Here is a 21168-nt window from a genome sequence, read left to right as displayed (position 1 = left end):
AAAAATTTAATAGCATCAGTTTTCAGTTGTTATTGGTTTTTGCTTTGCAAATGTTTTGAGATTGTGTTTTTGATACAGATCTAGACCAATATATCTGTGAGCCCTAGGCAAGTTTTGAAAATCATGTCCCTCTAAGTTTTACTGTTGTTTATAGAGTCATTGAACCCTTACTGCTATACAACAAAACCAATTATTATGTACTAGCAAAATTTTCTAACATTAAAAGTACGTGCAATTTTTAAAAAATCATCCTCCACTGTGTTTCTGATGCTTCACTAAGAAATAAAAATGACCCTGGGTTCCCAAAAACTGTGTCAGCAGAATATAAACTTTTCAGTTTTTACTAAGATGGAAGAGCTTCCATTAGGGGGCTTAGTGATAAACTGAATGGCTCAAAGTTAAGTCTTATTAAATTCAAAGAGGCTCATAATAAGGTTAACTTCTAAGTAATTGATTTTTAATCATAGTAGTTCTTTTTTGTTGTTATTGTTGCAATGTTTGAGTTTCAAGTTGTTTCCCTTTCTCCTTCCCAACCCCATTCTAGAGAAAGTCAAGACCTGACACAGATTAATATGTGAAATTATACAATACATTATTCCATATACGGACTTCTTTCTCCTTCATAGGTCCTTTGTAGTTGATTTGAATATTTGTATTCAATAGATTATCAGAATAGCTTAGTCACTCACATTCACTCTTTGAATAACATTGCTTTTACTGAATACAATGTTCTCTTAGTTCTGCTTGTTTAACTCTTCAAGTCCTTCCATATTTTTCAACTTATTCATCATTTCTTACTAAACAGCAGTATTCCATCACAATCCTATATCACCATGTTCCAAATGATAAGCACAATTTTCAGGTCCTTGCCACCACAAAGAGAATTGCTATAAATATTTTAGAATATGTAAGTTCTTTTTCTTTTTTCCAGATCACCTTGGGAAATAGATCTAATAGTGGTTTTGCTGAATCAAATAGTAGACTCATTTTTATGGGCACAATTCCAGATTGCTCCTTAGAATTCTGAAATCAGTTCACAGTCCCACCAATAGTATATTTCCCACATTCTCTCCAACTTGTCATTTTTCCCCTTCTGTCATTTATCCAATCTGACATGTCATAGATAATATCCCAAAGCTTTTTTTAAATTTGCTTTTCTCTAATCACAAATAATTTAGAGCATTTGTTTATATGATCACATGCAGTTTTGATTTCTTTCTTCAAAAACTGTTCATATCCTTTAACTATTTATCATTTGGGAAATGAGTCATATTCTTATAAATTTAACAGAATTCTTTATGTATTTGAATGTGAGGTTTTTATCCATGAAACTATCAAAAAATTTTCCTAATTTTTGGTTTTCCTTATAATTCTCTTTAATTTTTTTTTGTTTCTATGACTTGAAGCATAATAAATTTAACTTCAGCCCTTTATTTTTACTCTGTGCATGTCTCTCATTTTTAAAAGTGCTTCTTAAAAACAACATATTGTCTGGTTCTGGTTTTTGATACATTCTGATCTATTATGTTTCCATTTCCAATTTATGGGTGAGTTCCTTCTATTCATATTCACAGTTAAAATGACTAGTTGTATATTTTCTTCCATCTTATTTTTCTCATTTTTCCTCTCTCTTTTTCTTTTTACCCTATTCATTCTTAGAAATTGAATTTACTTCTGATCACTGATACCCTAATCTGCACATCTTTCTAAAATTCCCTCCCTTATCCTTTCCCTTTGTCCTCCTAATTCTTAATTTGAAAATCTTTCAGAAATTCCCTCCTTTATCCTATTTCCCAGCCCTCCTATTTCTCTATAAGTTTAGAAAACTTTTGTAACCTACTGAATATAAATGCTATTTCTTCTCTAACCCAGTTTTGATGAGATAATGAGACTATATATTAAAACTTATGGGATGCAGCAAAAGTAATAATCAGAGGACAATTTCTATCTCTAAATGCTTACATCAATAAAATAGAGAAAGAATAGATCAATGAATTGAGTATACAATAAAAAAAAGTAAGTTAGTTGTTTTTCTGATGAAAAGTTTCATTTTCTCTTCTATTTTTTTCATTAGCTTTCCATTGCCCCAAGTTTTGTAGTTATTTTTTCCTTTAGTAAGTTCTTTTTTATCTTTTTCCAGTTGGTTGACTTGCTTTTCATAATTTCCTTGCTTTTCTTGCATTATTCATTTCTTTTACAAATTTTTCTTTAAATTCTCTTATTTTATTTTAAAGCCTCTTTTTAGTTCTTCCAACAACTCTTTTTCGATTTGTGACCTCTATGTTTCTCTTTGAATCTTTACAGGAAGTTGTTTTGTCTTCTGAATTTGGACCCTAATCTTTTCTTTCCCATAGTAGCTATGATTTGGTTCCTTCATTATTCTTTCCTCATTTTTTTAAACAGCCTATTGTTGGCTTTTAACATTTTGTTCGAGTTTTGGCTCTGTTCCTTTGGTTTGGGGAATCATGTCTCAGGTCTAAAGTTTTTTGGACTATTTTCTACAATCTATTTGAAGGGGTCTTTGGTCCCTTGGTTCTTCCAAAGTTCTGTAATTCAAGATTGGTGTGGTCATTGCTCCGCTGGCTCACATCTTTGTCTGTAAGTAAGCATAGATACTCTTCTTTGTCTCTGAACCCCCATTCAGACCCTCAGAATAGCTGCCACCTCAAATGTTCTTACTGCCTGTCATCCCTTAGGCTGGTGGAAGCCTTAGTTTACCCCTCTACTCTAGAACAGAAACCAGGGACTCTATTCTCCTGCCCGTGATCACAACCAGCAAGGCTTCACTACCATTGTGTGCTCATCCCAACTTGCCTGCACCCACAACCCGAGACCTGGTCTGGTTAATGTGCCTGGGTTCCATAGCCAGCTCCAGGGAGGGTCCTCACAATCTTCCCGATCTGGAAGAAGCCTGCTGGAGGAAAACTCCCAAAGGAAGGATTCTGTAGACACAGCTGCCCTTATGGTTTGCTGATTGGTTTGTTGATTGGTAGGGGTTTGTCTGGCGCTATCTTCACTTCAATCTGGCCAGAGCACCAACCTAGGAAGTCTGAGGATTTTTTCTCCCTGACTTTTAATTATTTCTCCAGCTCTAAAATAAAATTTGAAGCATAATTTTATTTGGGGAGGGATTTTTGAGTGCTGGTTAGTTTCCTTCCTTATTTTGCTATCTTCCTAAAATTCCTTCCCCTGTATTATCCATACCAGCCAAAGTCAAAGTCAAAGAAGACTTGAGATCTTCACTGGTAGAACCCTTCCACACTGATGAAACTATCATTCTTCAATATATTCCAAGATGATAAAATTCATGTTAAAAGATGATTCTCATTGTGTCTAATCCTAGGTATTAACCTACCCTGGACTCACTGTATGAAAACTATAACTGGAAGTAAAGTATTAATGGAAATTATGTGCCTAAATCAGCAATCATCCAATGGTTAGATACTTATGGTTTGAAAGATAATATGAAGAAAAACCACTTTCCTTTTAGAATCACTATTTTTAAGTTGAAAATGAAGGCAAGGGAAATGCTTGAAGCATCCCATTTATACAACAAATATTTATTAAGGACCTGGCTATGTGCAAAACACCACATCACTGCTATGGGGGACATGCATACAAAGATATATAGGGTGGTTCTGCCCGTGAAGAGCTTACAGTGGTAAGAAAAGTATTTTGAAATGCAGTACTTTATTTATTTTTATTTTTTAAATTGTCTTTTTATTAAAGATATTACTTGAGTTTTACAATTTTCCCCCCAATCTTACTTTCCTCCCCCTATCCCCCCCAAGGAAAGCAATCTATCAGTCTTTATTTTGTTTCCATGTTGTACATTGATCCAAATTGAGTGTGATGAGAGAGAAATCATATCCTTAAGGAAGAAACAAAAAGTATAAGAGATAACAAGATCAGATAATAAGATATCTGTTTTTTTCTAAATTAAAGGGAATAGTCCTTGAACTTTGTTCAAACTCCATGGCTCTTTATCTGGATACAGATGGCACTCTTCTTTGCAGATTTGTTCCAAAATTGTTCCCGATTGTTGTACTGATGGAATGACCAAGTCCTTCAAGGTTGAACATCACCCCCATGTTGCTGTTAGGGTGTACAGTGTTTTTCTGGTTCTGCTCATCTCACTCAACATCAGTTCATGCAAATCCCTCCAGGCTTCCCTGAAATCCCGTCCCTCCTGGTTTCTAATAGAACAATAGTGTTCCATGACATACATATACCACAGTTTGCTAAGCCATTCCCCAATTGAAGGACATTTACTTGATTTCCAATTCTTTGCCACCACAAACAGGGCTGCTATAAATATTTTTGTACAAGTGATGTTTTTACACTTTTTCATCATCTCTCCAGGGTATAGACCCAGTAGTGGTATTGCTGGGTCAAAGGGTATGCTCATTTTTGCTGCCCTTTGGGTATAGTTCCAAATTTCTCTCCAGAAAAGTTGGATGAGTTCACAGCTCCACCAACAGTGTGATAGTGTCCCAGATTTCCCACAACCCTTCCAACAATGATCATTATCCTTTCTGGGCATATTGGCCAGTCTGAGAGGTGTGAGGTGGTACCTCAGAGAAGCTTTAATTTGCATTTCTCTAATAATTAATGATTTAGAGTAATCTTTCATATGACTATGGATTGCTTTGAAAATGCAGTACTTTATAAATAATCATCATCATCCTCCTCATTATAGTCTAGTAGATAAACTAGGATCTATATGTTTTCCCAAGGTAACATAACTGAAACATGGTGGTATGTAGTGGGATTTATGAGTACAGTCAAGACTGAGCAGGAACCTAGATATACATCTTTGTCTGGGGTAAGTAAAGGTAATAATGTTTATCTTGACTATCTTTGATGAGGAATATTTTAAAAGAAGTGTCAATAGAATATAGGACTCAGTCTGGTGTTTGGGGAAAAAAGGAGGGAGAGAAACCTCTGGGGGTTCAAAACATTCAACTTCTTTTCCTCATAGCTTTAAATGCTGCAGTTATGTGATAGTGATTTTATATAGCACATTTCCCTTTGTATACAGGCTTAACACAAAGTTGGCTGTTCTCAACATTTGTCCAGAAGATTGCCAATAGTTGAATCTAAATGCTTAAGAAAACTAGGTCTCAAAAATGAGGAGGGAAAGTTTTAATTTAAAACACCCAGGAAAAGTACCCAACTTTCCTGTTTTTGAAAGAAAGTTCTAATGCATAAAATCCTGAACTTGGAGTTTAAAAGACCTGTATTCAAACATGCCTTTTAACATGTATTAAGCTTTGAGACAGTGGACAAGTCAATTAACTTCTCTAAGCCTCAATGTCCTTATCTGTAAACTTCAGATAATAAATTTCAAATACCTTCCTCATAGGTTTTTCTCATAATAATGAGATATATTAATGACATAATATATAATTAGATAATTCTGAGATAATGTATACATACATATATATATATAGCATCTTATAAACTTAAAGTTGGTATGTAAATGTCAGCTATTAATGTTATTTGTTCTTGAATTCACAAATCTAAGAAAATCAGGAAATCTCCCCCTTTTTGTTTCTAACCAAAGTTTTCCTCCTGCAAATTAATGCTTGTTTTTTCAGTCTATGCTAAGTTAATAATTCTATCCATGGTTAATAAATAACAGTAGATTCAATACTTGTTGGAGAAATCCCAGTTTTCTTTTTCTTTTTCTTTTCCTGGCTTGTGAAGGCTTTGCTTGTTTTTATTTAATGTTACATACTTAAAATATCCCCATTATAACAATTGAAATTAGGAATTCTTTTTGCATGAATTCAAACTGCAACACTTTACAGGCTTCCCATATTGAGAGAATTACCTCTCACAGTCTGGGAGTCATCCAACAGACTCTTTTTAGCTATTGTTCATGTAATATATGTTGAAGACAAAGTTTACATGTTTCAGTAGCTGAGGATTTTCCCTTCTGTTCAAAGCATTGTCTGAAAACAAAATAACAGGAGCACAACTGAATTATTTGGCCCCCAAATGATGAATAAGTACCTTTCTTATCTACCTGAGAACTCAGATTTTTTTTTTAAGTGCACAAGATTTAGAACTAGACAGGGTGACAGAATCATTAACCATAAAGAAATAAAGGTCCTTCTCAAAGTGCATAGGTCCCAAGTAGGTTTAGTACTAGGACTGTCTGGCAGCAAATTTCTTGGAACAAGACTGGAGAGATGGAATCAAAAACTTCCCTCACCTAACTTGCTTCCAAGTCTCCCTGGACCCAGGGGGCTCCACTGGAGAGACTGAAGCTGATGACTTTACACAATCCTCCCTCACTTAAATCCAATTCACTTGCAAATCATGGCAATACTTCCCTGGTGTCCTGGTTCTCTTCAAGAATAAATGGCAAACAACAGCAATTCAACTCAACCCAACAAAACTTATTTACCTAGATGGGAAATGAGACTTTATAAAAGAGAGATGATATGAAAGAGCTTTAGAAGGTACTCTTAAGGAGGAAGAAAACATGTTCATCTGGGAGATTCAAGGGGTTTTCATGGAGGATGTAAAACCTAAATTTAGTCTTTAAGGAAGAATTGTATTTTTAAGAGGCAGAGATGAGGAAGAATTGCACTCTAGACATGAAGAATAGCCTGAATGGGTACAGGGAGATGGGAGGCCTGAGGAACTCTGGGAACAGTTGGTCGTCTAGTTTCACAAATGTGAAAAGGAATGTCAACTAAGTCTAGAAAGGCAGATTAGAATCAGACTCTGCCTGGCTAGTAATAGTGAAAAACTGAAAAATCTCAAGCAGGAGTGTGTCATGACCACATGATTATTTGGCCCCTGTACCAAGAGTGGACTGGCAAAGAGGGAGGAGGATAGAGGCAGATCAGTCAGAAGGATTTTACAGGAGGATTAAGTGAAAGGAGAAAAGGACCTGAACTCTTGTTTTCCCTCTTCTTTTTCTTTCTCTCTCTTTAATTTGTTTTCCTATGTTTGTGTGTCCATCCCTTTGGGTCTGAAATACTCCTAAACATTCAAAGAAAATAGATTTCTCATGGAAAATTCCCTTTACTGATCCTTCTCATTTCTGCCTGAGTAGAAGAGGAAATAAGAGACCTCTTCAGTTATGGAGACTTGTGCATTGCATTTAGGTTAGCATTACCAGATTGTCAAGTCAGTAGAATAAGTAACAAGTAAGAGAGGGAAAACAGGGTGAGAGAGAGAGAGAGAGAGAGAGAGAGAGAGAGACAGAGAGAGAGAGAGACAGAGAGAGAGAGAGACAGAGACAGAGACAGAGAGACAGAGAGACAGCAAGAGAGACAGAGTCAGACAGAGAGAGAGAGAGACAGAGAGAGACAGAGACAGACAGAGACAGAGACAAAGAGCCATCCATGCACTGAAGGTGAGCTTGTAAGGAGAAACAATTTTGCCTTTTACTTTATCCTTGGATAAATCTTGAAAAGTATTTGAAGAACAAGGAAGTATATATATATACATATACATATATATATATATATATATGCCAAATGGGAAATAACAGTCTTAGCAGTTTCCTCACCAACTCTACCTTCTTGCTCAATATAGAAAGAATCCTTTAGCCTGTTTCAGTTGAGAAAGTAAGACTCCTCAAATTTTTCACTTGCCATTCACATAATATTTCATAAATCTGAGCATTTTAACTGCCAGGCATAGAACTTGATTTAATTATCCTATAACCTAAACCCAGTGAGACAGTAGAATTCTATATTCCCAATGTCTTGAGATGTCTTTCTTATAAGAAAACTGAAGTATTCTAAGGGAAATCACCCATCATAGAGATCTGCCTTTCTTTTTCCTGGAAATATGAATCTTAAAGTTGTGGTTTTGGGAATAGTGAGGTGTTGTCTCCTTTTCCTCCTCTTGGCTGTCACAGAGTCTCAGAATTCTCCAAGAAATGAGATTTAGACCATCTCCTCTCTTGAACAATTTCTAAGGTTAGCAGTACTGATGCCTGCAGACAGAATGATCAAGCTCTTTATAATGCTAAGAAATAAGCAAAGGGAGGACAGTTCCCAAGAAAGAAAGTACAGTAATCTCTTTGTTGTCCAGTTTGGCCAGGAAATGGGATACTCTGGTTAGTCTGTACTTTGGTTAATAGGGAGCTACCACCATGCCAGATGTGGATTACTAATTTTCAAAGACTTGCAATATAATAAAATATACTTAATACCACAGCTATGCTGAACTTAATCTTTCTTCAATGATTCAGAAGTTATTCATCAAGATCTTGCTGGGCTCTAGGGTCATCATTTTAAAAATCTGTTATCATTATACTATAGATACAAACTTGTGCTAGGTGATAGAATAGTGGATAAGGCAACCTTTTAATAATTTTACAGAGGGAAGAATTAAATGAAAGGCTAGTTTGATTTTTAAATGATATTCTGAATGTTAAGTAGCTTGTCAAATATTCACTATGACATATAGAGAATAAGATAGGTACAAAAACTATCTTTCAGATGAAGCATGGAACAAAGGTCGCTTTATCACTTATTTACGTTAAGAATCCTGTATCATTGTTCAATGTCTTGGTCAGATTCCAATTTGGCTCCTAGCCTTTTGCCTGATGTTCTGGAGAAGAAGGCAATTTTTCTTCTTGGAAGGAATAGTAACTATTGTATCTCTCACTGTCTGAAAGAGAAATTTTACTGTGTGTGTGTGGTTATATCTGTAGTGCCAGGCAAAAAAGATAACTTTTTTCTTTTTTTTAAATGAAGTGAGTATTATTGAGAAGCCACAGTTTCAATTGTACTGTGGGAATCCTAAAATCATTTGCATCTTGGAATTTTACAACAGACTGAGTAATATGATGAGCATATACAAGTATTTCCAAATGTTAGTTTTCAAATCATTCAATCTTGTTCATTTATTGAATATTCATTCTATATATAGCATTGTACTAAACACTAAGGCAAAGAAGACAGTTCTGTCCTCAAGGAAATAGTGTTTCAGTGGGAAGATTAGAAGATAGGTGATAAGCCATATGAGAATGAGAAAAAAGTCCCACAGTAATATACAATCAAACATGAAATTTTTGTGAAATTTTAAGATAGCACTCTAGAGTTTGTTGCTATAAGACAACTCAGAGGTCATTAGTCCAATCTTATTTTACAGATGCCAAAACTCAGGACAAGAGAGATTAGGTAGCCTGCTTGGTGTGTCTGGTATACAATAGGAACTTAATCAATGCTTATTGGTTTATTACTCAGGATTATTCATATGTCTTACTGTATATATTACAGTTTGGAGACAAGGCTACAATTATTATATGCTGTTATCATCTCTAAAGTATTATTAAAAGTTATTATTCAACAAATTAACAATTTCATTGCTTTAAAGTTTAGTATGATTTATAATAAATATATTACTTTTAAATACCTGATAAAATGTAAGCTCCTTGAGGATTGGGGCTATTTGTTTTTTTGTATTTTCATTTCCTGGACAGAGTAAGTATTTATAAATGCTTATAGACTGATAGATTTTATCCCAGTTCCACTGACTCCAAATCTATCATTCTTTCAACTACAATTCATTGACACAAATCCAAGGATACTGATAGTTCAAAAAAGTGGTCAGAGGAGAGCCAATAGGATGGTAAAAAGCTTCTAGGTCATGCCTTAAAAGCATTGGTTAAAGAAAATAGGGATAGTTAACTTTTTTTTTTTAGGTTTTTGCAAGGCAAATGGGGTTACATGGCTTGCCCAAGGCCACACAGCTAGGTAATTATTAAGTGTCTGAGACTGGATTTGAACCCAGGTACTCCTGACTCCAGGGCCAGTGCTTCATACACTGCGCCACCTAGCTGCCCTGATAGTTAACTTTTAAAGATTTTCTGTAGAATGGGACATGAGGGCTCTCTTCAGTTCTTTGAAAGAATGTTACCAAGAAGAAGGATTAGACTTACAACTTTTTAGAAGTTGCTAAAAAAAAAAAACCCAAAACAGCCCCAAAACAAATATAAATTGAGGCTTGAAGGCAGAAGAAACTTCCTAAGATAGCTATCTTAAAGTAAAATTGGTCATCTCGAATAGTCGATGAAACAAGTATTTATTAAGCATATTTATTAGTTCCTATATTAAGAGTTGGGAGGAATACAAAGGAAGGCAAAAGACAATGTGCAGTCAAGGATGTCATGGTCTAATTGGGGAGTAAAGGCAAGAAATTCACTTACTGGTTATGATGTTCAGGTGGTGGTGAAGTTACTCCTAAGGCCCCTTCCAACTCTGAAATTTTTATTCTGAGCATATTAATAAACACAGGTGTAGGAAGATTGCATCTTAAAGGATATCTATCTTGATTTTAGTCTTGAAAGTGATACATGTGAATTGGTTAAAATTAAGTGGGAGGTCATTTCATACATAAGAATAATATCCCAAAGACTGAGAGATAGAACAAGCAAGAAGTATTGAAGAAAGGATAAGGAGACAAAATCTAGCTAACAAAGAACAATTTTCTTCCCAAACGACTAACGTCAAAACATGCTTCTGCTAAACCTTAAAAGCTGAATATTGCATGTGCTATCAGTTCTAATTTCTAATGAAACTGTTTTGCTGAACCATTTTTGTTTTTTTAAGAGAAGGTAGTAGGCAGAATGTTTGCTGGGAAATGATTATCTTCTTAATTAAATGTTTCAATTAAAAATTCTATGATCTGCATAAAGAATAAAGTGGAAGGGTAATTTTTGAGAAGGGGAAGGAAAGGGAGGAATAGAGGAGGAAGGAGAAAGGAAGAGAGCCCTCAATGGAAGGAAGAATTCGAAAAAAGGTTTTTGAATTCTAAACTTAAGGGGTTTTGTTTTTGTTTGGTTGGTTTTATAGCAATAGCAAGCTTCTGAAGATTCTGGCATGGAAGAGGTCATGATGAAAAACAGTATTAGTAAGTGTGGTCAAAATTGATTGGAGGAATGGAACTTGGAAAAACAAAGGGTAAAGATGAGGGTAAAGATATGTACTTGAGTCATTGAAAGCCAATCAGCAGGCTTTCTGTGAATCCAAGTGGAAATGACTCATTGAGAATCCAAAAAACCTCCACAGGAGGTTTGGTATCGCACATTTCCCCTCAAGAAACAAACATTTTGAAGAGTCAGCAATAAAAATGAATAAAAAGATGATGATCCAGCTGCTGACACCTGTTTACACTGTTTAATTTGCAGCCCAAGATATTTATTAACCTGTGCAGAGAACGGTATTCTATCATGCCACAATCTGGCCCCAAGCTACTGCTGGACTTAAGTCCTCTGACAGTTAACCATATTCTCTTCTAGGAAAACCAGAAGGGTCACTGCAAGTTCAAGTTAGCATCAAATAAGGGAAATCATGAAATTCATTATATCAAGATGCATGAATCTGAAAATATATTTTAGGTAGGACAAAATAGGTTGATGATATTATTGTCTTCTGGGATTTTCTGCCTTCCTGATAGCCAACTATTTGGTCTCTAGGACAAGAGACCATTGTGGACTGGAACAAAGAATAGAAGTCCATGGATGGTGTAGGAAACAAGGAATGGGAAAACAAGAAAAGAACAATAATTTCAAGAAATAAAATAATCTTAATCCATGGGTGAAATTAAGAACCAAATAATATTCTTATCTTTGAAGTGTTGGGCATAATCTATGATCCCAAGGATTCTGCTCCAAACAAAATCCAGAGAGGTAGATACAAGAACAAATGTGTTAGAAGTTCTCACTTGAAACAAATTGAGTAGGAATAATAGTAAAGAATGATGATTTTTGTTCTTACTATCTGTTTCATGTGATTTATGTATATAGGAGGGAAGAATAGACTAGTTTAAAATATTTTAAAGCTAACTTTTTTTTAGTTTTTGCTAGGCAATGAAGTTAAGTGGCTTGCCCAAGGCCACACAACTAGGTAATTATTAAGTGTCTGAGACCAGATTTGAACTCAGGTCCTCCTGACTCCAGGGCCGGTACTCTATCCACTGCACCACCTAGCCACCTAAAGCTAATTTCTTTAGGAGATGACATTTTATTAAACTATCATAGAAGTCCATAGTTTGCTTTTTGGCTTAAAAATGTAACTTTGGGGGCAACTAGATGGCACAGTGAATAGAGCACAACCCTGGAGTCAGGAGGATCTGAATTCAAATCCTACCTCAGACACTTTGTAATTACCTAGCTGTGTGACCTTGTGCAAGTTACTTTTTTAAATTTTATTTATTTTTTATTAAAGATTTTATTTATTTTGAGTTTTACAATTTTTCCCCTAATCTTACTTCCCTCCCCCACCCCACCACTCACAGAAGACAATTTGTCAGTTTTTACATTGTTTCCATGGTATACATTGATCCAAATTGAGTGTGATGAGAGACAAATCATATCCTTAAGGAAGAAACATAAAGTATAAGAGATAGCAAGATCAGACAATAAGATATCAGTTTTTTTTCCCTAAATTTAAAGTAATAGTCCTTGGTCTTTGTTCAAACTCCACAGTTCTTTCTCTGGACACAGATGGTATTCTCCATTGCAGACATCCCCAAATTGTCCCTGATTATTGCACTGATGGAATGAGCAAGTCCATCAAGGTTAATTATCACCCCCCCATGTTACTGTTAGGGGGTACAGTGTTTTTCTGGTTCTGCTCATCTCGCTCAGCATCAGTTCATGCAAATCCCTCCAGGCTTCCCTGAAATCCCGTCCCTCCTGGTTTCCAATAGAAAAACAGTGTTCCATGACATATATATACCACAGTTTGCTAAGCCATTTCCCCAATTGAAGGACATTTACTTAATTTCCAATTCTTTGCCACCACAAACAGGGCTGTTGGGCAAGTTACTTAACCACACTATCTTGCAAAAAAAAAAATGCCACTTTGGAAAGACAAGCCAACCCTAAAGCCTCTCCTGAAAAATGTAAATTAGGGTTAGGAACATAATTTTCTAAAATCTTCTGCCCCAACACCTAGCATGTTTAATAAATGATGACTGAACTGAATAGATTTTCATTGAGAAGGAAAATGAATAGTAATTATGATTTATATTCTCAAGGTTCTGTTATTGGTGTATTTCAGAATAGCCTATCAGAGAAATGATGATGATGAAGAAGAGGCTGCTAGAGAACGTCGCCGCAGAGCCCGGCAAGAAAGACTTCGTCAAAGGGAAGAGGAAGAGTCTTTAGGACAAATGACTGAAAAGGTGGAGGTCAATGCCCAGAACAGGTAAAACAGTTCTCACTATGTGGAGTCTTTGTGAAACTTGCTAATGTGATCAAGTGGGATTTGTTTGGAACAAAGTATTTCAACATTTTATGGATTTTAAATTCCAATATAATGGTGTTTATCCATGGTCTGTTTTCAAACTAACTTCTTTATAATAACAAGTATTGATACATGTGATCCCCTCTGTTTTGTTGTATAATCTGATTTTGGTCCCCCTCCCATGAACTGTTTTGTTTTTCTTTAATTTTAGTATTTTGTTAAGTAGATGTTAGATTAAAAAAACTTCATCTAAATTCTGTAGGATATTCATCTACTGAGCATATATGAATATTTCTATTTTATATTATCTTCTCTTTGAGATCTTACTTTACTATAGTCATTATTACTTATCAATAAATGAAAATGTAACCAAATTTCTCAAGGAGATATGAATTATAAATTTTTTTCCCTAATTTTTCATTTTTCCACAGTTCAGAGATCTCTTCAAGGCAGTGTCTTACTGAAACTAATAAATAATTACTTTTCCCTAAAAAGCAATTATTTATTTGTCAATGGCTATTTAGGATTGTCTTTATGATACATATGGGCATATATATTACATATATTAATTCTTTGATGGAACTGTGAATTTATCTAACCATTTTGGAGAGCAATCTGAAATTATGCCCAAAGAGTTATTAAACTTTACAAGGTAAATGACTTGCCCAAAGTCAAAACAGCTATAAGTGTCAAGTGTCTGGGGTCACATTTGAACTCAGGTCCTTCTGACTCCAGGACTGGTACTCTGCATCACCTAGTTGCCCATATCCACATTAACCAAAGAGGGACATATCTGCATCCAAAGAAAGAATGGTTTGAGAGAAACAGACAGGTAGACAGACAGACAAATATGTGCCTTATAGTTACTATCTCTGAGGAGGGAATAAAAAGAAAAAAGCTACATGATAATTGTATTATATAGTTAAAAAGACTAAGTAGTACATAATAGATTTGCAGTCTCATTCACAATTTTTTTTCATTCTACTATGTTATAGAATTGTTTATTTATTTCTTACATTCAGGACAAAATAAATGAAATTTAAATATAAAAATGTCTAAGGTGGAGATAGGGGAAGATGTAAGAGAGGAAAAAGGAGATATATTTTCTTTTTTTTATAAGTTTTTGCAAGGCAAATGGGGTTAAGTGACTTGCCCAAGGCCACACAGCTAGGTAATTATTAAGTGTCTGATGTCTAATTTGAACTCAGGTACTCCTGACTCCAGGACTTGGTGTTCTAACCACTGCTTTATCTAGCCACCCCAAGATATATTTTCAAAGAAGCACCTTTGATACTGCTTGTCAGTCTGATAACATTATTATATATTAAACAGTCATATCTCTTAACTTCAAAAAGTGAAGGAAACTGAGAAGCCTTTTAGCAAAGCAAAAGTGAATTATCTACCTAGGCTAAAAGTTATTGGTATCTGAGTTAAGCATACTCTAATTGGAAGATGGTGATCATGAACTCTCTGACATATCAGGATCAGGATAATATAGTTCTTTTCCCTCTTTTCAGTTTTGATATTGGAGAGGGCAAGATTAAAGATGGAAGGAAAAAAACAGCTTATGGGGGGAAAAAAGTCAGTCTGTATCTAGTGGCAAAAAAGTCAAGAATTAATATGAAGGTATAAACAGTTAAATTACATGGTGGATAAACATTGGTTCTGGAATCAGAGAGGTCTGAGTTCAAATTTAGCCTCAGACATTTAACTATTTGTATGACACCACTAAGCAAGTCATTTTATCCTGTTTGCCTTAGCTCTTCATCTGTAAAATTATCTGGAGAAGGAAATGGCAAAATACCCTAGTATCTTTCCCAAGAAATCTAACCCCACAAGGGAGTTGCGAGTTGGAAATGACTGAAAATGACTAAATAGCAATAACAATAGAAAGATATGCCATGAATGCCCATCAGGGCAGACAGGACCTGATACCCCATTTTTAAAACATAGCTGATAAATAGTAGCTTTGAATTCCATTATGTAAGTCATTTCATATTATATCTTTCTTTTTATTATTCAGATGATGTTATAACTAATCTATAGCTGTTAGAATTTCAGTCATAAAGTCTTACGAAGATAGAACTGACCTCTAGTCTAGAAGGAGGGTGTCTTGCAAATTGAACCTCTTTAAATGATAGCAAGTATCACACTTAGGTAGATCTATCCAGACATATACTATAGACTATTTCTAAGCTTATAGTTAACTGTTGTTTGATTCCCAAGAAAAACAAAAAGTATAGAACCCACTGATTTCAGCTAATAGTCATAAAACATTAGGTTTGGAAGGTGACCATAGAGGCTAGGTAACTCAATTTTCAGATTAAAAAACTGGATTGCTTAAGATTACTTATTATTAATTAATACTTAGGCCAGTTAGTACTAGAAAGAGCCAGGTTCGTTGTTCAGTGTGTGCTTTCCTGTATAATTTCTCTTAAGAAGGAAGGCAGTGAACATGGCAGACAGAGAACTATATACTTATAAAGAAAATCCAGATTCAAATCTTGCTTCTGACATGTACTAGCTATGTGACTTTGAGCAAGTCATTTCATTCCTATTTGCCTCAGGTTTCTATCCTAGAGAGTTGTTGTAAGGTTGGAATAAGTTTATATTGCAGAATATTTTGTAAAATTTAAATTGCTATGTGAATTTTATCTTCTTTTTTATTGTGATGATTAATCTCTACATCACTCCCTGCCTCTTTCTAGCAAATAAGTATATTTTTAAAAATACAATTGAATTTCTTTTTTTTTTCCTAGTTTGTTTTTGGAGGCTCAGGTTAAGTTGCCCAGGGTCACACAGCTAGAAAGTGTGTGAAGTCAGATTTGAACTCAGATTTTCCTGATTCCAGGGCCAGTGTTCTATCCACTGCACACCTAGTTGCCACCACAACTGAATTTCAATAAACATGTGTATTTAATATACAATTACATAATAAGTATCATTATTAAAGTCAAACTGTAGTTTCAAAAGAGAAAAAAACACCACATAAACTACACGTATCATCAGGGATATTTAGTCTTTGCATTTCTAATGGACATACATGGTGTATCACAGCCCTGAGGTCAAGGAATTTTTAAAATTTAGCTTTTCTAAGCCTTTGATGATTGTTTTCAAATGGGAAATGTGTTTAGTCAAAAATAAGTGAACTTGAACCTCAAATAGTTCACTTTTTGGTTGGAATCATAAAATCCAAAGGAGTTTTGTTCTTGGTGAGCCACAATTTTGCAACTCTGGCCAAAGTTTTGATATCACATAACTATTTGGTTTCTACTCACAAAGGCCAGCACCACTACCTCAGGGGCTTATTCAGAGCAATGTAGCGAGAAGTATCAGTTCATCAAAATTCCAAACTGTGACCTTTTAAACTTTATGTCATGACCCTTGATGATGAAAGAAACTAAGGGATTGTCATGAAGTAGTTTGTTTTCTTAGAGCATTTTACCTTTTATTTCTGTTTCCAACTAAAAATTTCTGAGGTATGCAAATCTTTATTCACAAAAATGTTGATCTAGATAAAGAGTCAAAGATTCTGACATCCCATCCCTAACAAGTTACAGAATTCTCTGATATTTACTACATTCACTTCAATTCAATTTGACAAATATTTAATAAGCACCTACTCTGAGCTATATCCTGCATTCAGCACTATGAATGCAAAAATACAACTACTTAAGTTCAAGGAGCTTATAGTATGTTATATATATATATATATATGCAGAGTGGACAATGAAAATATCATAATTGCTTAATGTACTTACTCTTCCTTAAATACTACTGCTCCACACCCCCAGATTATGAGAATACTCTAGGGAACATGATGCTAGTCCAGAGTTGGAGTACCATAATAGAAGACCACTTATTGCCCTGGACATCTATGATGATGGAACCTCAAAGGACTGATGATTTAAAGAATTAGTGAGTCAGACTATCAAATAATTAATGGAAATGATATTTTTTCCCTCATGTTTCACAGTGTGGGTGATGAGGAGACTAAAACTACCACCATATCAAACACCCAAGTTGAAGGAGGTGATGATGCTGCATTCTTGGAGCGGTTGGCACGTCGGGAAGAACGACGCCAAAAGCGCCTTCAGGAAGCTTTGGAGCGCCAGAAGGAGTTCGATCCAACAATAACAGATGAAAGTTTGTCACTATCCAACAGGAGAGCTCAGAATAATGCAGCAGAAAATGATACTTCTGAAAAGGAAGAGAAAAGTGAAGTCCGCCAAGAAAGATATAAAGTAGAGGAAACTGAAACAATCACCAAGTCCTACCAGAAGAATGATTGGAGGGGAACCTGAAGAAGACAAGAAAGAAGAAAGAGAGAAGGAAGCAGAGGAAGAAAAGCCCAAGCAGAGAATCACTGAAGAAAATCGGGGTAGAGGTAATGGGGAGAAAGGAAAATAGAAACTCAAGAGGAAAAGGTAGTAATAGAATTGAAAAATGGTCAGGTATATGCAGAGGAATCTAAAATAGAGGAAGAGAGGAGAGGAGATGCCAATGATTTTATAGGTGATGAAAAAACAGATAAAGACCAGGTTGACGCAGAGAAACTAAGATTGGAGGCTGAGGCAGAGAAACTGAGATTGGAGGCTGAGGCAGAGAAACTAAGGTTGGAGGCTGAGGCAGAGAAACTAAGGTTGGAGGCTGAGGCAGAGAAACTAAGACTAGAGGCTGAGGAAAGAGAAACGAATTAAGGCTGAACAAGAAAGGAAAGCTGAAGAAGAGAGAATAAGAATTGAAGCAGAGAAAAGATTGGGCTGCCCAAGAAAAGGAAAAGAAGGAGGCAGAAGAAAGGGAAAGGATTAAGGAGAAAGAGAGACTAGCAGCAGAGGAAAGGGAAAGGGCAAAAGCAGAGGAGAAACGTTGCAGCAGCAGAGAAAGCTAAGTTAGAGGAGCAAAAGATTAAAAAACAGTTAGAAGAAAACAGAGGCAAAACAACAGAAAAACAGATAAAGGGGGGGAAGGGAGAAGAGAAAATACAAGAAAAATGGGTAAATGAAAAGAAAGTACAAGATAAACTTCAGCCAGCTGACCTAAAATCGCAGGTACAGTAAACATTTTGCACCATCTGTGTATTGCCTGTGACTTGTGAGAAATGTAATGCACATCAAATCTAGGATTGGGCTATGTTCATAGAGTATCACCAATGTGATCATTTGGGAAATCTATTCATTTTTTTTCCAGTCATCATAATAGATAGCCACTATGCTATCAATTCAGCTATCACTGAATGTTTGATTTCATTTAGACCTGTTCATAAATCTAAATAACTGTAATGTCTATATACAGATAAATTGCTTAGAAATCAGCCATTATAACTGCAAAAAAATGAATTACCCTAAAAAAAGTCATATTGGTGGCACTGTGTAGACTCACTTGTCTGTTTCTGCTTCTTTACTAAATTCGCTTTCTTCAGTTCTCTCCAAATAACTTTAACTATCAAGTTCTGTAATGGGTCTACATGAATGAGTAAAGGGTTCCCAAATATTAAATCTCAAACACTTTCTCCCCGTGTACTTGGGGAGATTCTCAAAAAAATAGGACAGGACCCCAATATCATGATTTGTAATCAAAAATCTCCACAGCAAAAGTATTAAGATTGAAATATAACTGTAGTAAAGGCAACAAATAAATCAATTAGTTAATTAACAAATAAAAAAGATGAAGCAAATTTTGATGTTGGGGCATGTTCATCTACCTTAAATGAATGCCAAAACATTATTTAACATCATGTAGACCCATTCTAAAAGATTTAAAGTAGCCTTGCAGAAATCCTATAACAACTTAAAAAACTGTCTAGCAAATAAAATATATTTATATCATACACACACACACACACACACACACACACACACACACACACACACATACATTTTTTGCCATGTGAATGGCAAACAAAGCTGTAATTAGCTTGGGGGTGATATCTGGTGGGGGGGGGAGGGGTAGATGGAAAATATACATTTCCTCTTGGAAATGACTGTTTTTGTCCATTGCCTCATCTCCTAATCCTCCAGAGGTATGAACTACAATTGCTCTTGGCCACTAATTCCCATCACTGTGATACTCTTCACCTGGAGTTTGCCATCCAGGGTCTTTTGGAGACAGGGGTTCTCCCTCCTGGCATGATATCTTAGGTGATAAGACTCTTATGGGTACTAAACCTAATAAATTGGTCCCAGGACCAGTTTTGCCTAATCAATGGTTTTAGATACAGATACAATGTCTATCTAAGGGAAAGAAGAATTGATTAAAAACTGTGAGTGTACTACTGAAGTTCTTAGAGCTAATCTACAAGGCTGCCTTTAAATCATCTCTTTCTAAGCATGAGATTATACCGGATACGTTCACCTCCCCATAGAAAATTTTCCGTCACAACCACTGCTTCACCATTAAGGTTTTTCATGCCTAGACCTTCACAGGGGCTATGTGAGCATGGCACTAGTCAAGGAATTTGGTGGGAGCAAAGCTCACCAAGCCAAACAAGGTTGACCAGCACCCACAGGGAGCATCATGTCATGGTAGTCCTCCATGAGAACACTGGCACATGAGAGATTTGAAGTGGGAAAAGATAAACACGTGCCTTGCTCTATTACACTAGAATGGGTCTTGTCATGGTTGTTATCACCAAAGCAGAGTGTGATCACTGAGGCAGCTAAAAAAATTGCTCGGGTACATGCCACAGAGCCTGAACACCATTTCAGGGGGCAGAGTTTATTGTAAAATGAATGACCCTGACATCCTTAAAAATGAAAAAAGGGAGAAGAAAAAGGGGTCAAAGTGGAAGTTAAAAGAGAAAAATCCCAAGAAGACAAGCCAACGTTCAAAAAACAGGAGGTAAATATACTTGAGAAACAAATAGGTCATGGTGCTGAAGACATGTCTCGGTCTCATTCAAGACACAAAAGTCTGAAGACACGGAGTTCCTATTTCCTCTATTTCCCTCCCCACTGTACTATGCTTTCTTCTTCAAATTATCCTGTTTTCCTTTTGATCATGAAAATATTTAACCAGTTTAGTTGATTTTGACCAATGACTCAGATTCTAAAAGAAAATTGGTCCCTTATGGTCCCTAGTAAAAAACTTGAAGATAATGATTTGAGTTTTCAAAATGAAAATTTTGACCAAATGTCTTGCATTGCATATTTCCATGGTACATGCAACAGCTGGTGCTAGGGTGTTTTACTGTATGGTAAGTAAATGAGGTTGCCAATGGTATTACTTCTATTAATACTTTGCTCTTGAGCTTAAACAATCACAAATATTAGCTTAGAAAGTCTGTTCATTTTTAGCTAAAGTTAAAACTTGGACATGTCTGAGACTGCCAGAAAATATGAAATTAGGGGCTATCAGAGGTAGGAAAAATTGAGTCATATAGCTTTCAAGGCAGATAAGGTAAGTTGTAGCCAAGCAGAACCAAATAAAATTGGTAATGTCATCTGTATTATATTTCTGCAATATAGTAGCCTCTCTATACAGAATTGACATAGAGATGTTACTCAAATGAAGAAAAACCAGGTATCATTCAAGTATAATTATGAAAATTCAAATGCACTGAAGAGAAAAATTATTTATTTTCTATGAATCTATAATAGAGTTCCTTTAAGTAGTAAGTTACCCTCCTGCATTTAAAATATTATTGCCTTTTTATAATATGCCTACTCCCAAGAAAAGTTAAGTAGCTAAAAGTAAAAAAACCAAAAAATACATGAAAATAAAGAATTTAGTGATTACTCAGGACAATTCTCATATATATAGGAACCTTGAAAAAAGACAGTTTCTCCGACATGGATATGAAGAGGTAGTACATTCCAGGAATGGAGAATGGCTTGTGCAAATGTATGGAAATGGGAAATGGAAGATCAAATCTAGAATATGTCTAATATCCCATTTTAACTACAATGCAGAGTTCATAAAATGATGTGTTAAGAAATAAGAA

The 21168-nt window shown here is 35.4% G+C and overlaps 1 pseudogene; it reads left to right on the top strand.

Moving 5' to 3' along the window:
* The window catches only part of LOC141492913 (caldesmon-like), a 141858-nt pseudogene that overhangs the window by 106007 nt on the left and 14683 nt on the right, over positions 1-21168 (top strand).

Source organism: Macrotis lagotis, chromosome 7, assembly GCF_037893015.1.
Source record: "Macrotis lagotis isolate mMagLag1 chromosome 7, bilby.v1.9.chrom.fasta, whole genome shotgun sequence".
Lineage (NCBI taxonomy): Eukaryota > Metazoa > Chordata > Mammalia > Peramelemorphia > Peramelidae > Macrotis > Macrotis lagotis.
Note: the sequence above shows the minus strand (reverse complement) of the source record. Positions and strands in the feature narration are given on the sequence as shown.